Source organism: Geospiza fortis, unplaced genomic scaffold (genome assembly GCF_000277835.1).
Source record: "Geospiza fortis unplaced genomic scaffold, GeoFor_1.0 scaffold244, whole genome shotgun sequence".
Lineage (NCBI taxonomy): Eukaryota > Metazoa > Chordata > Aves > Passeriformes > Thraupidae > Geospiza > Geospiza fortis.
This window is the reverse complement of record NW_005054370.1, coordinates 540,010-552,997: the sequence shown is the minus strand read 5'-3', so window position 1 is coordinate 552,997 and position 12,988 is coordinate 540,010. Positions and strand designations below refer to the sequence as shown.

The window sequence follows — 12,988 nt, the reverse complement described above, 5'->3', positions numbered from 1 at the left end:
ACCTGGTGGAATGCAGGTTTTGTATATGTCACTCTTGGAACACACTGTGACAACAGGGATTGCAAATTCTCACTGCATTTTCTTTCTCTTGGTGTCACTGATTTTGCATTTTCACAGGTAGGTCGCATTTCAAACATCTTTTGTTCTTCAGAGCAAAATTCTAGTTTTGTCTTTGAATCTGGCCTTTCAGAAGGTAAGATAACCACACAGTATTTTGGATATTCATCCTGCGAATTGCTGCTTGGGAAAAGAGTAGATTTTTTAATTCTGCATACGTAATTGAAGTTTGTTATTAAAAAATATTTTAAAAAAAACCACAAAACATACTGGGTTATTTATTCCTCAGGGCTTCAGTGAAGGGCTAAGAACAGTTTTTACCGGAGGGCCACCGGCTGCTCCCTCAGGACAGGTTTCGAGCCATTGCCTTGGTTTAACACTTAAAATCCTTTTTTTTAGCCTTTTTCCTTAAAACCGGGGCGGGCCCCTCACGTCACCGTGGCGCCATCAGCGCGCGCCCCCGGTCACATGTTCCTTGTTTATCCCGGGCGCTGCCGCGGCCGGTGAGGGACGGACAGACCGACCCCGGCTGACAGACCGACCACCCCGCCGGGGGCAACGGGACACTGGCGTGGGGGAAAAGGGAATGGCAGCGGGGAAAGGGTGTACCCCGCAGGGGCGCTGTGAAGTGCGCTTGTCCGCCCTGCGGAGCAGGGAGAGGGGCTGGTGTTCCCTCAGGGGTGCATGAGGCGGGAATGTCTGTGTCTGTGCGTATGTCTGTCTGTGTGTGTCTGCCCTAGGAGCGGTGTGAGGCAGGAATGGTCCCTCCCGATAGGAGCAGTGTGGGGCGATAATGGACCCTCCCATTAGGAGCGGTGTAAGGCGGGAATGGCTCCTCCCCTCAGGGGCGTTGTGAGGCGGGAATGGCTCCGCCCCGCAGGAGCGGCGTGAGGCGGGAATGTCCTCTGCCCTCCCCTCAGGAGCGGTGTGAGGTGGGAATGGTTCCTCCTCTCCCTTCTCGCGAATGGCCCATCACCTCCCCTCAGGAGCGGCGTGGGGCGGGAATGGCCGTGCACTCCCGTCAGGAGCGGTGTGAGGGACTGTCCCGCAGTCTTTTGCCGTGTTCCGCCTGGCAGCGGCCCGGTTCTCCGCCGTTGTTGCCGCGAAGGGACATCGAGGGAGGAAGAACCGAGCGGGTGGGCGCGGGTCGGGAGCCATCGGTGCGCGGCTGCAGCGGGTGCTGGACTTGCGAGGAGCTGAAGGTGTTCGGCCATCAGTCCTCGCTGTGCTGGCTCGGGACGCTGAGGTACCAGCTGTTGTTCTGAGCTGCCTTTCAATAAAGCCTCTGCTTTATTTTCAGGCTCACCATGTCCTTGCCAGCAAAGAGGTTTGGAAGGCCCTCAGTGTTGTCTTTTCTGGAAAAGAAAAAGAGAAAGCGAAGCCTTGATAGAAGAAGGGGGAAAACAAGGATTTATGTGGGAGATCACATTGACCGGTAGCTGACGCTCAAGGAGAAGTTGGATTTCAGAAATTACTCAGAAGTTGCAGGGTTTTTATTGGACATGTGAGTAGATTGTCACGATATTCCTGTTTGCTAATAGCAAGTAAATAATTCTGAGTGTTGATACCAGTTGTGTCTTTTCTTTCTAGGTATGACAGTTACAACCTGTTGTCAAAAGCTCTGCTCTGTCCCCTCTCTGAGGGTGCGAGAATGATCACTGGAAGGGAAGAAAGAGCATTGTCAGCCAGCACTCCTTTAATAGCAGCAGATGGAACGTTAGTACTGTCCTCTCCTTACTTGGAAAGGGTGGATAAAATATTTTTCTTGGTACCACTTGAAGGACTGTAGCTGACGTTTAAAAATAATAAGATAAAAGTTGTATATAAAAAGGAAAATGTACAGCTAATTTTAGTTAAATTGAAGATGCTGAATATCTTTTGTTCTTACTTTTGATTCTAGTAGGTGAATGAGTTGGGGTTCGGAAGGCGATTCTATGGCAGAGAAGAATCCTTGGAAGCTAGGTCAGGAGTAAATAAATACCAGTGCTGATGAAGCTGAAAAATTCAGGTACATTCTTCAAAATAGCATCTTTCTCTGGCACTATAATTTTAGTTTGGAGTGCAGCACTAACTGAATCCCTGGGACTGATTTGATGCAGGTGCGACAGAGGGTTTGTGTTTAATTGATTGTTTACTTCAGCCTTCTGAGATGAGAGAAATATTGTGAAAAATTGTTTGGTATGAAAACAACTTCATTGCCCTAAAAGGTAAGGCAGTGAGGCTTTGGAACAGTCTCATGATATCAATGAAGGTTCTAAATCCCATCAAATACATAAAATGCTGGACAAATGATCAGGCATGTGTACAGTGGTAATTGTACAAGGCTAAGGAGCAACAGCTGCCTAAGAATGAGGAGAGTCAAAAATAAGATGAGTTTAATGAGGCAGGCATCCTAAGGCATACTGTGTTATTCCAGGGAATATTTCTTATCAGGAGCAGTTGTATAGCCTCACTATGAGGAAAATGGTTTGTGTTTCAGTGTCTGAACCCCACATCAGTGGTGACACTGTTGGGTTTGTCTTTGGCTCCCAGGAGAGCAGTGAGGTGGAGTGCAGATGTCACTGAGGTTCTTAGTGGCTGTGGGATGTCCCAAAGTCCTGTTGGTAGCTGAACTTCCATTATAAAGTAAGACCAAACTCAGTTGCTAACTCAGTGTTTTTAGAAATCTGGGCAAATAGAAAAAAATTAGTTTTCTTCAGAAAGGAACGGTGTTTATGTTAATGTGTAGTTCTTTCTTGTTTTCAGAGGTGTGGTACTGCGCTTCCTATTGAAGGGAGGTGATGCAGGCGGGTATTTCCTGCTTTCCAGGCTCTTGCCTGTCATGTTTTCCTGTTGTTGTTTTGTTTGTATTTGAATTAATAATCATAAAGCAGCTGTTGTGTTCTAGGCTTTTTACTCTTGAGTCTAATTTTAGGTTGACTAAACACTAGCTATTAAGGGACTGCACACATCAAAGACAGTGGAGGAACAACACTTAAATTCAGCTTCGTTGGTGGCTTAATGATTGGTTTCTGGCTTGGTTTTGGAGCCTGATGACATTGGCTTTCAGCAGTTTTAGAGAATTAAGTTGATGAAGAAGCAGTGGGGGAGTCAAGTAGATTCTTGCCAGGTGAAATGCAATGGTTTTTTGAGTTGTGACTATTGTGAGGAGTTGGCAGGCTGATATAACAGGAAGGAAAGAATGTACAGAAATTCTGATTTAAAGGGGCATTAGCAGGGCAAAGCCAAATGGAAGGGTTACCAACCCATGTCCAGTAAGGTTTCTGAAGACAATCAGTCCTTCTCCAGTGCTTCTTGTGTTATTAGCTTATAACTTTAATATTTGGAATTTAACCAAGCATATTTAAAATTGTTTTTCTGGTGTACATGTAACAATTACAAAGCTGTCAAAGCAGATAATAAACAATATTTTTTAAAATATATGTCATTTGCTCTAACATTGAAAAGTAATGAGCCAAAGTAGTTGAACAGGATTTTTTGAGGAAGCTTTGGGGAATTTGAGATTCTTTTACTATTGTAGTAGTTGAGTGATATGGATTTAAAAATTCCTTTACTGTGTTAAAAGACAAATTCTCATGATAGAAATGCCCATGCCAGAGGGTTGGAACAAGATGATCTTTAAGGTCTCTTCCAACTCAAACCATTCTGTGATTCTATGAACTTTCTTGGGATTTGATTATGGACTGTATCTTTTTTTTTCTCAATTCAGTAAAAATGAAACAGAATACAAATCCAAAATGGATACTCAGAAGTGTCACAGCAGTTCAGAGAGGATGGCTGAAGTGTGCAGTGGGATGAGTTGGTGTCAGTCAGTAACAAATGCTGAACTGGGAGGCTTCAGCTGTCCCTGTCTCTCCTAATTTGGCCCTGGTTGTACCTTTTGTAATGATCTTTGCTACACAGCTTTCCTCATAGCTGTGGGACTTTGCAAGACTCTGTTGCAGAACTTCTCTTCGTCTTGAGTAATGTATTTTCTGGAAACCCATGTGATTACTGTCCAGTTGTAAAGTGCCATTCCCTTGGAAAGCAAATAAAGGATCTCCAGGGAAGGTCCAGCAAGCTGTTGATGCTACAGACTTACCATGACAAAGATGAACAGCTGAGGAGTTTCTTAGCAAGCAGGAAAGTGTAAGTTAAATTTAAAAGAAAAAAGGCAAGGAAATAAAAAACCTGATAAATATAACCTGCTTGGTAGGACAGCTTCCTGTTCTCTTCAAACAAATCAATTTTCAGTATCTTGTTTTGACTAGTTGCAATTTTTAATTGGCCTAAAAGATTCTGCATGTACTGCTTGTGATCTTTACTGTTCATAGTTTGTTTTTAATTAAAGAAAGGGAAAAAAAAAAGAAAAAAACAAAAACAACCACCCCCCACCCCTGTCAAACCACAGTCTGTGGTTGTTTCACTAATGTGACTTCAAAGGGACTGTAACACAGCTTTTCCTTACAGACAATTGAGTGGTTAGTGTCAGACAAATAATTTATTGTAATGCAGAATGCTGGTCTGTATTTCACTGTAGTGAAACTTCAGTTTATATATCATAAAACATAAGGTGTTGGTCTCTTTATGTGTATTGCACTTAGAAAAGCACAAATGCACTTATTGTGATATTTCCTCTTATTTCCAGGTTAGAAGATTGTATTAAGGGAGTGCACTTCCCTAGACATAGTGAAACAATATAAACTTATTTCACGTTTAGGTATTTGAATGTCATATTGTAACTCTTATTACTGTGTTGCTTTTCAGGGTGAGCAGCAAGAAGAAAATCAAGCTCTTGCATAACGATACGGGGCAATTTTTATTCCATTTTGATTTTGCTGTGAGGATATTGTGAACTGTAAAGAATTACTGTAAGTTGTGTGAAATTCACTGTTGTGTTGAACAGCACATTAAACTCAATTACCTAACATTTTATTGTGTTATGTCAATGTTTAAGTGTGTGGAGTGGATTATTTCCCTGAAAGAGTCTGTACAGAGTTCTCTGAGAGGCAACAAAAGAAGACAAGCTGAAGTGCTCATGGTTTTGCTAAACTTAGTCAGAATTTAATAACTTTTTGTAGGTTATTTTAATGACTGAGTTCCTTACATTTTATTTAAAACTCAGAAGGGCTAAGATAGAAACAATATTCTGGTGTCAGTTGCAGCATCAAGTGTGCTTCCATCTGAATGTGTTTCTTGGAATGCTTCTCTTTAGGGAACAAATGTAACATATCCCATATATTGGAAGGCATTTGTGCAGGTGATTGGTGTCCTGGAAAATGATGGATAAAAATGCTGGACTGTAGATTGCGTTGCTGCCTTTGAAAAAATGAGTAATTGAGATCAGCTACTCTGGTGCTTATCTAAAATCTTCTGTGATTGAATCATTTGATGTCTTGCTTTGCTTTTGATAGTACAAAAGCTGATACATGAGCTGATAAGTGATGCATCAATTATTTTCTTCTGTAACAGAGACGAAATAAGTGCAGTACTTTCAGTAACTGAAGTTCTACAGAACGGTGTTGGTGGTTCTGAATGTTTTGTAGTTACCAAGTGTGAGTAATCCTGGAGAGGTTTTGAACCAAGAAGCTGAAGTTGGTACAGCATTCAGGGTATTCAGTGTATGGTTATCAGAAGCACAGAAACTTCCAGTGTTCTGATTTGAACTTTTTTTTTCTTTAACCACACACTTGCATAAGCTTTCAGGTCTTGATCTTACAGTATTCAAGCCAGCTGGGCTTTCCCACCAACTTACACTAGAACAGCCTCTCTGTGGGGAGAAATTCCCCATAATTAGATCATTATACTCTGCATTCAGTTTTTTAAATGAGCTACTTCACTGGGTGTAAGAAACTGCTGTTGCACTTAAATATTGACTTGATGCTTTTGAAGTATCTGAATTCAATGTTGCTTTATGAACAATAGATTTTACTCTAAATGTTGTACAGATAGATTAAAAAAAAAAAGTTGAGAAGTTGAGACTTTCTCAAAATGAAAATGCCACTTCTTCTGTATTTGTGTTCTGTACCTTTCAGATTTTTCTTTGACCAGACAATGACTCATGTAAATAACTCAGTTTGGCTCATGGAAGAAGTGTGACTGGTGACACTTATGCTCAGTGAAGTGTCTTCCAGTGCTCTCAGATTTTCAGTTGTTGGTGTCATTACAGTGAGAAGGGAAGAGGACTCAGCCTTCTGTTACATTTTCCTTCAAAGGTTTCAAGATCAGAAGAATCCACAACTGCATGTTCTCAGCCAGTTCAACCTCATTCTTGTGCCTTTTTAAATGCACACTGCAAATATTTCTATTATTTAATGACTTACTGTTATGCAAGTAGAATAACACTGCCAGTGCCTGATTTGTTGAGTTGCACTCACTGTGTAAATTAGAGGTAGAAGATTATTCTTGTTCATGGTACTGAAATATAGTACAACTCATCCCTTACTAAGGCTTCCTCCAAACCTCCCATGACACTGGCACTTTGTGCTGAAGAAAAATCACGAGAAAGTAGACTTGTAAACATTTCCTTTTGTAGTGTTATAGTGTGACAGATGACATACTTGGGTTGCTATATGACCATACGCTTTTGAATATCTCACTTCTGTAGAGCAGAATGTTATCATTGCTGTTTTCCAGTGAAGTTAGCAGAATGGTGAATGGAAATGATTCTGGAACAAGATTCTTTCTTCTGATGGTTATGATGGGCAGTGGCTCTGCTTTAGTCAAAATGGCCAAGAAAGGCTTTCTGCTCCTGTGGGTCTATAAAAATTGTGGAGTTTGATTATGTTCAGATGTCAGAACTAAACCCATAAGAATTACTTACCCTCTTATTCTATTGATACATTAAAATATACTTTAGAGCATTACTTTAAGCAGAATCATAAGTTGTGCTGTTGGCAATACTGAATACTTAGGGCATAAACCTATAATGTTAAATGTGAGGATTTTCTGTAGAGATTTATAGTGGAAGGAGCTATAAAACCACCAAATTTTGGTTTTGTTTTGTGTTTGTGAAGTGGACTTACTGTGCCAGTTGGTTTCCTTAGAACTGTGGCTCTATCAAATCTCTTGAAATGTATTTACATGCACAAACTGGGAAACTTCATCCAAATAAGGGCTGTTCTGTTCTGTGTTGAACTTAAATCTCAAGCCATTAGTTAAAGAATTGAAGTTACAATGCACTGCTTTTCATAGTATTAACTAAATCTTCCATTATTTACCTTTACAAGAAGCCATTTTCTAAAATCACAGTAACTACAGTTGTGCTCTTAGCTCACATAATGTGGTATCACCTGAAAACTTTGTGTCTTGCTGGGGAAAGGTAGTCTGGCCTATATTCTGATTTACTTCTGTAGTAAAAACCCCTACAAAACTGAAGGAAAATTTGTTTCAAATAGCTCTTGCAGATTTCTTGGTGAAATAAGGAGTTTTGCAGATCACCACAGACCTGCTGGAGAGGGGAGTAGAACTGGGGTGAGATACTGGAATAGAGTACTTTAAAAAACAGTGTTTCAATGCCCTGTTTTCTTAAAATTTCAAATTGCTGTTTAATTCTCTGGCTCTTCTTACTCTGAATGCTTGTAAGTCTGTAAAGCTTGATCAGTCAATCAAGAGGAATGCTGCATCAAGGCATAATATTTAAGAATGTAACAGGGAGACAGGAACCTGGTTTTATTCTGAATTCTTCAGGCTTAGTAGAACATCATGGGATTTATCTTGTGGTAAAATTGAAATATGAAATACAATTTTTATAAGCTGTGATCATCTGTCTGATTTAATAGTATGCAATACTATCATCAGTGTGATGATGATGCTTGTTACTACTTTTGCAAGAGGCTTTCATGTCCTGTGCCCTGCTTTGGGCTTCTAAATCAAGACACCCCAAACAAGTTTCAGCTGTGTGTTGTGTTAAGCATGTTCTCATGAGTCACTGCTGAGAACACTGATCAGTGGATAGCAGGAAGGAGAATGCATCAAAGGAGGAATTCCAGAGGTTGAAGTGGAGTTTCAGTTTGAGATGTGTAAATGAAATGTGGGTCAGAGAGGAATGGTGAACCTGAGCACTGTTTGTGGTTTGAGTGTCCTGTGCCAGCACAAACCTGCTTCCTCTCTTTTCCCCTGTCTCAGCAGAAGCCATTAATTTCATTTATAATTCCAGAGATTCCTCACCGCTACAGCACTCAGAGCCCTGGCAGTGAGGATTGTGGTTTCACAATTCTGAGGATTCAACAGATAAATTGGACAGTTCTGAGATCAGGTAGAGCTGATAAGTGTGAGAAGTTCCATGTTCACCACCTCAGGTCATAGAGGAGTACCTCTTTCTGTAGTTCTTGTGCATAAATGTAAAGCTACCTTGTGTTTAAGGTGCCACAATCAGTCTGCTCTACTCAGTGCTGTGTGTAATCATGCTCTGTGTGCAGTGTTCAGTGGAGCTGTATCACAGACTGCCCAGGGGAGCTAGAAATAAAGAGAACAAGTGTTTTTGTGTGTGTGTACACACACAGCCTCACTCTCCAGTTTATTTTATGAAACCTTAAACTAACATGGATTGAAAGGGACCTCTGAAGGTCATCTCATCCACCCTGCTCCAAGCAGGGCTGACTTCAGGTTTGGATCTGGTTACTCAGAGCCTTGGCCTTCTGAGAACTTGGCTATTTTATAGAATTTTGAAATATTGTTTCTTAAAACATAGGATCCAGAATGATTTCATCTTGCATTTCTGTTTTCCATTTTTCTTTTTTACTCTTACTGTAGTAGTCACAGTCCTGATCCATGGCTTATAAGATATGGGAGTCCTTAAAATACATTCATGGGGGCAACTTAATACAGACAATTTGTGATTTGAATGGCTTTGTCTGTGCTAGGTAACAGTGTGTGCATGTGGAGATGTTTTAGGATTTATCACAAAGACCTTTCTCTGGCTTTAAGAGAGGATATGGTCTGAAGTGAGATGACTGCAGGCACTGTGTTAAGTAATCTTTTTTATGTGGTTACTATTGTGTGTTTGTAAATATCTCCTGTCTGTAGTAGCAAAAATACTTTGGTAAGTGTGTATGCAGTAAGTAGAGACAGTGAAAAATCAGGGTCTCTTGTATGGATGTATGTTGCTGTTGAACTTAGTTACATTGGTGGTTTGGCTTCAGTCAGGCTAAGTGACAAACTGCATATGCTTTCCTAAAAACATGTTGGGCTTAGATATTTTAGATCTAGCTAATGAAGTAATTGTTAGGCTATTTTCTGAAGTTAGAGTGTATTCCTGTTCTTGATCTCCACATCCTTGGAATATCTGTTAAATCTCATCCTGGCTCTTCCTGGTTCTCTGCACAAATTTCTTTTGAGGTGTTAGGGCATAGGTTGGGCTCGATGCTCTTAGAGGACTCTTCCAACCTCGTGATTCTGTGATATGCTCCTTCTTGGTTGGTCAACCTTGGTGCAGACATCAGAAGACATTTCATCAGAAGAATTTCATCACTGTTTGTAAGCTTTGTTTAAATAATCATTTCAAAGCAGTTTTTGACATGACCTATTTTTCAAATGAACACAGCACTTCTTGTCTTAGTGTTACTATCTTCAATGGCAAAAAATAAAACCCTGTTGTAGTAGGATTTTTTGAAATTTAAAAATTCCATCATAGGATAAACTCGACCTGGCTTTGAGTATGGTACAATAGTGTTTAGCTTGTGATTCAGCTGTTGATCTGGGATGACTTAAAGTGAGTCTCTACAGAGCATCTCTGATGATTCTTGTGCTGGTTTAAATTCCAAATTAGATAAAAGTACTTAGGGGTAATAGAGTGCAACATATTTAATATATTCCAGTAAGTTGTCTTTCCTTTTCCAGAAGGGCAGATGAATGTACAGGTTGCAGTAGATAATTCTCATAGGTGAAAATGATTCTTGTCTGTAACATCCTGATTCAGTGTGTTGTGTGGGCTTACAGATACAAGTTTGGGTAAGATTTGAGCAAAAGTACCTCACCAGGTTTGTGAACTTTGCTCTAAATTAAGACAGCTGCAGTTGTGTTTTGTGAATGTGTAGAAAAAATAACTTCCTGGAATTCATATAGCTGTTGTCTCCATATATCTAAAATAGTCCTAAATCAGCATTTTTTAAAAGTCTGATCGTACAATAAAGATTTGCATAACTTGAAATAAAGTTATAAATTATATCTATATATATATACTGATAAATTATAAATAAATATAGGAAATGCAGGAATAAGGTACTTGTTCTTCTTTTTTAGGATAGCTTCCAAAAGCCATAGCCAGAAGAGGATCTGTGATGCAAGTCTAGAAATGCTCTGGTGAATGTGCACAGTGTTCTGTCAGACCCATTGCAGGGCTGTGCAGGGCTGCCAGGCTATCCAGGGTAACAGTGGCCCTGGGTTCATGTTCCAGCTCCCACAGCTGCTGCTGCTCTTCCCTTTTCCAGTGTCCCCACTACCTCTGACACACTTTGAGTCCATGTGATAACCTGGAGACAGGAACTCACCTAAACACACCCTCAGAAGGGTGCTATCTTTGACTTTTATTTTTTATTCCTGTCACTGCTTTGATGTGGCTTGTTCTGTCACACCAGGGAGGTGCTCTGAGGTGGGGAACCAGTGGCAAGCCCAGGAAATGACAGCAGCACTGCAAGCTTGGGATTGAGCTGTGGGCTAAACATTGATCTGTGATGTGATATGAAAACCTTTTCACCTTGTAGTCATGCAGAAAAGCACTGAGAAAAAAGCTGATCCAGCTATTCAGATTATTATGTCAAGTTATTCTGGGATCTTAGGCAAATAATACCTATTTTTGGTGAAAAATTTAAAGCCTGTTGAGCATTAGAAATAGGATATTAAGGGTTTAACTTAAAATTATGAGCTTCCAGAATGCTGATTTTAAGAACTTTTTCTTTATTTACTTATTCTGCCTCATGCCTTCCTAATTAAAAAAAAAAAACAACCAGGTGGTAGGAGGGAAAAAAAACTTTGTGAGAATGCTTAGTAGATGTTTTAAATTCACTTGTTTCAATTTTGATTACTCCTTGATATCAGATCTTTGTGGTGTAAAATAGCAAAGGTGAATTCCAAACTGCAGGGCAGTATTGATGTATTTAATGGTGAGATGAGACCAAGTGTTCTCAAAGAGGGTGAGTTTTGTGTTTAAAATTCTGTATTGGGAATTGGAAGAGAAAAATATTTTTAGATACAAAAATGTGTCTCTTTTGGATGTCCAGTGATCCTCTCTCCTTCCCTTCTTCCATCCATCTTAATCTTGGTTTAGTCAGTTACAGCTGTGTGTGATGTTTTTCTTCCCCTCTTGTGCACTAAAACCCTGCCTCTGCAATTACTGCAACTGTTTTATTGGGGGAAAATTGCCTTTCAGTCTTTTCTTACAAAGGAAGAAAATTAATGGAATGAGATTTTCAGCTGCATTTACATGTCTGGGTTTGTGTAAGGACTGAAAAGAATCACAGATTTTCAAAAAAAGTTGATAAACTGAGGCAAGAATGTTATCTGTGGAAGAAATTGAAGACTGATACTGGTGTTAATTATAGGAAGCATGTTCTTACCTGTATTTGTTTTTTTCTTTAATCAAAATGGAGCAGAAATCAAAGGATGAGAATGCATAAATCATGGGACATTACAGAAACACATTTTGTTGTACAAGGACTATTAGGAGACTTGAAAAGCCTCTGAGGTAGTGGGCTACAGTTGCTGTATTTGAGTTTTGTCACACTGACACAAACTCAGTTCATAATGCTGCCTTCAAAGCTTGGCCAACCTCAGAGGCAGCCAAAGCCCCCTGCTTTGGATTTAAGAAAGATGCCTTTATATTGAGCAACATTTCTCTTAAAAGCTGCAGAAAGTGAAACACACACAAAAAGGTCAGGCCCAAAGGTCAGGCAGGAAGACCATCACTGGCACCAAACTTTCAAATAAAATCATTTCTGCAGAGCTCTGTACCAGTATATGACAAAAAATTGAATGATGTGTCACAGGTCAGTTTGCAGAATTGTGCTTACATCAATAATCTATTTGATTGTTGCCAATAACTTCTTACTGAGTGTTTTCTATGGAGGAAAACAACCTTATTAAGTAAAATAAAGGCAATTTGAGTGAAAAGTGCCATTAGGGATCTGATGAGGGAAAATACAGATAGTCCCTTGAAACTGATTAGTAGAAAGTTAAAAATTCATTAGAATACTGGAGCCTGCCAAGACACTAATTAAGTTGTTGAATTGCTGAGCTTCTCAAGTCATCCCCAGCACTGACCAGCCCCAGGGCAGTGACAGCAGTCTGCAGGGCAGGGCTTGTGTAGCTGCTCTATTTACAGACAGGTTCTAAATTTAATAGTGGTTTACAAATATATTTTGGATTAGAAACTTTAATGGTGATGTGTGAAAGTTGACTGATTTTATGTTTGTGTCCTTGGGAGAAAGGGCAATGTGTTTGTGAGCTGCAACCTACTAATATTTCAACTCTATTTTAAACTCTCCGTTTCTGGTTTCATTTTATTTATTTCTATCTAAGAATCCTGTTAGAAAGTGGCTGGATTTTATCTGCAAAGCTTTTCCACTCTGCAAGTTTCAGGTGGCATAAACAGCTTATGAGAAGTCAGAAAAGTCCTGTAGTCCTGTAGCTGATGCTGTGGAATGTGCTCTGCTGTGTACTTGATGCATGTTGCTGTTTTTCTCTAATGCTGCAGTCCATCCTCAGAAAAGCTTTAAGTGCATTTTAAAATTTTAATATTTTGTGGTCTATATATTTATTATACATATAGAAATGCTTCTCTTCATGTTAACTTTCCATGATTTCTACTGAGCCAACTTTGCTCTTCTGTTGTTTGGGATTTGTTTTGTTTAGCCACATGTTCAGGGGAGGTTTGGGTTGAAAACTGGGAAAAGATTCTTCCTGCAGAGATCAGGAGCCTGTGGGGCACTGCCCAGGCTCCCCAGGGAATGGGCAC

General features: G+C 40.0%; 1 long non-coding RNA gene across 4 annotated transcripts; it reads left to right on the top strand.

Annotated features, from left to right (window-relative positions):
• The first annotated feature begins 636 nt into the window (after positions 1-636).
• LOC115948275 lies at positions 637-4,966 on the top strand. 4 transcript variants are annotated; one of them, XR_004082109.1, is made up of 7 exons: positions 637-989; positions 1,358-1,561; positions 1,648-1,773; positions 1,958-2,065; positions 2,157-2,264; positions 3,767-4,185; positions 4,804-4,966. It is a non-coding gene; the product is annotated as an uncharacterized LOC115948275 (long non-coding RNA). The 4 variants fall into 4 exon arrangements; XR_004082107.1 differs by having other exon boundaries at positions 3,767-4,966; XR_004082108.1 differs by having other exon boundaries at positions 637-1,193; positions 3,767-4,966.
• Positions 4,967-12,988: the final 8,022 nt, after the last annotated feature.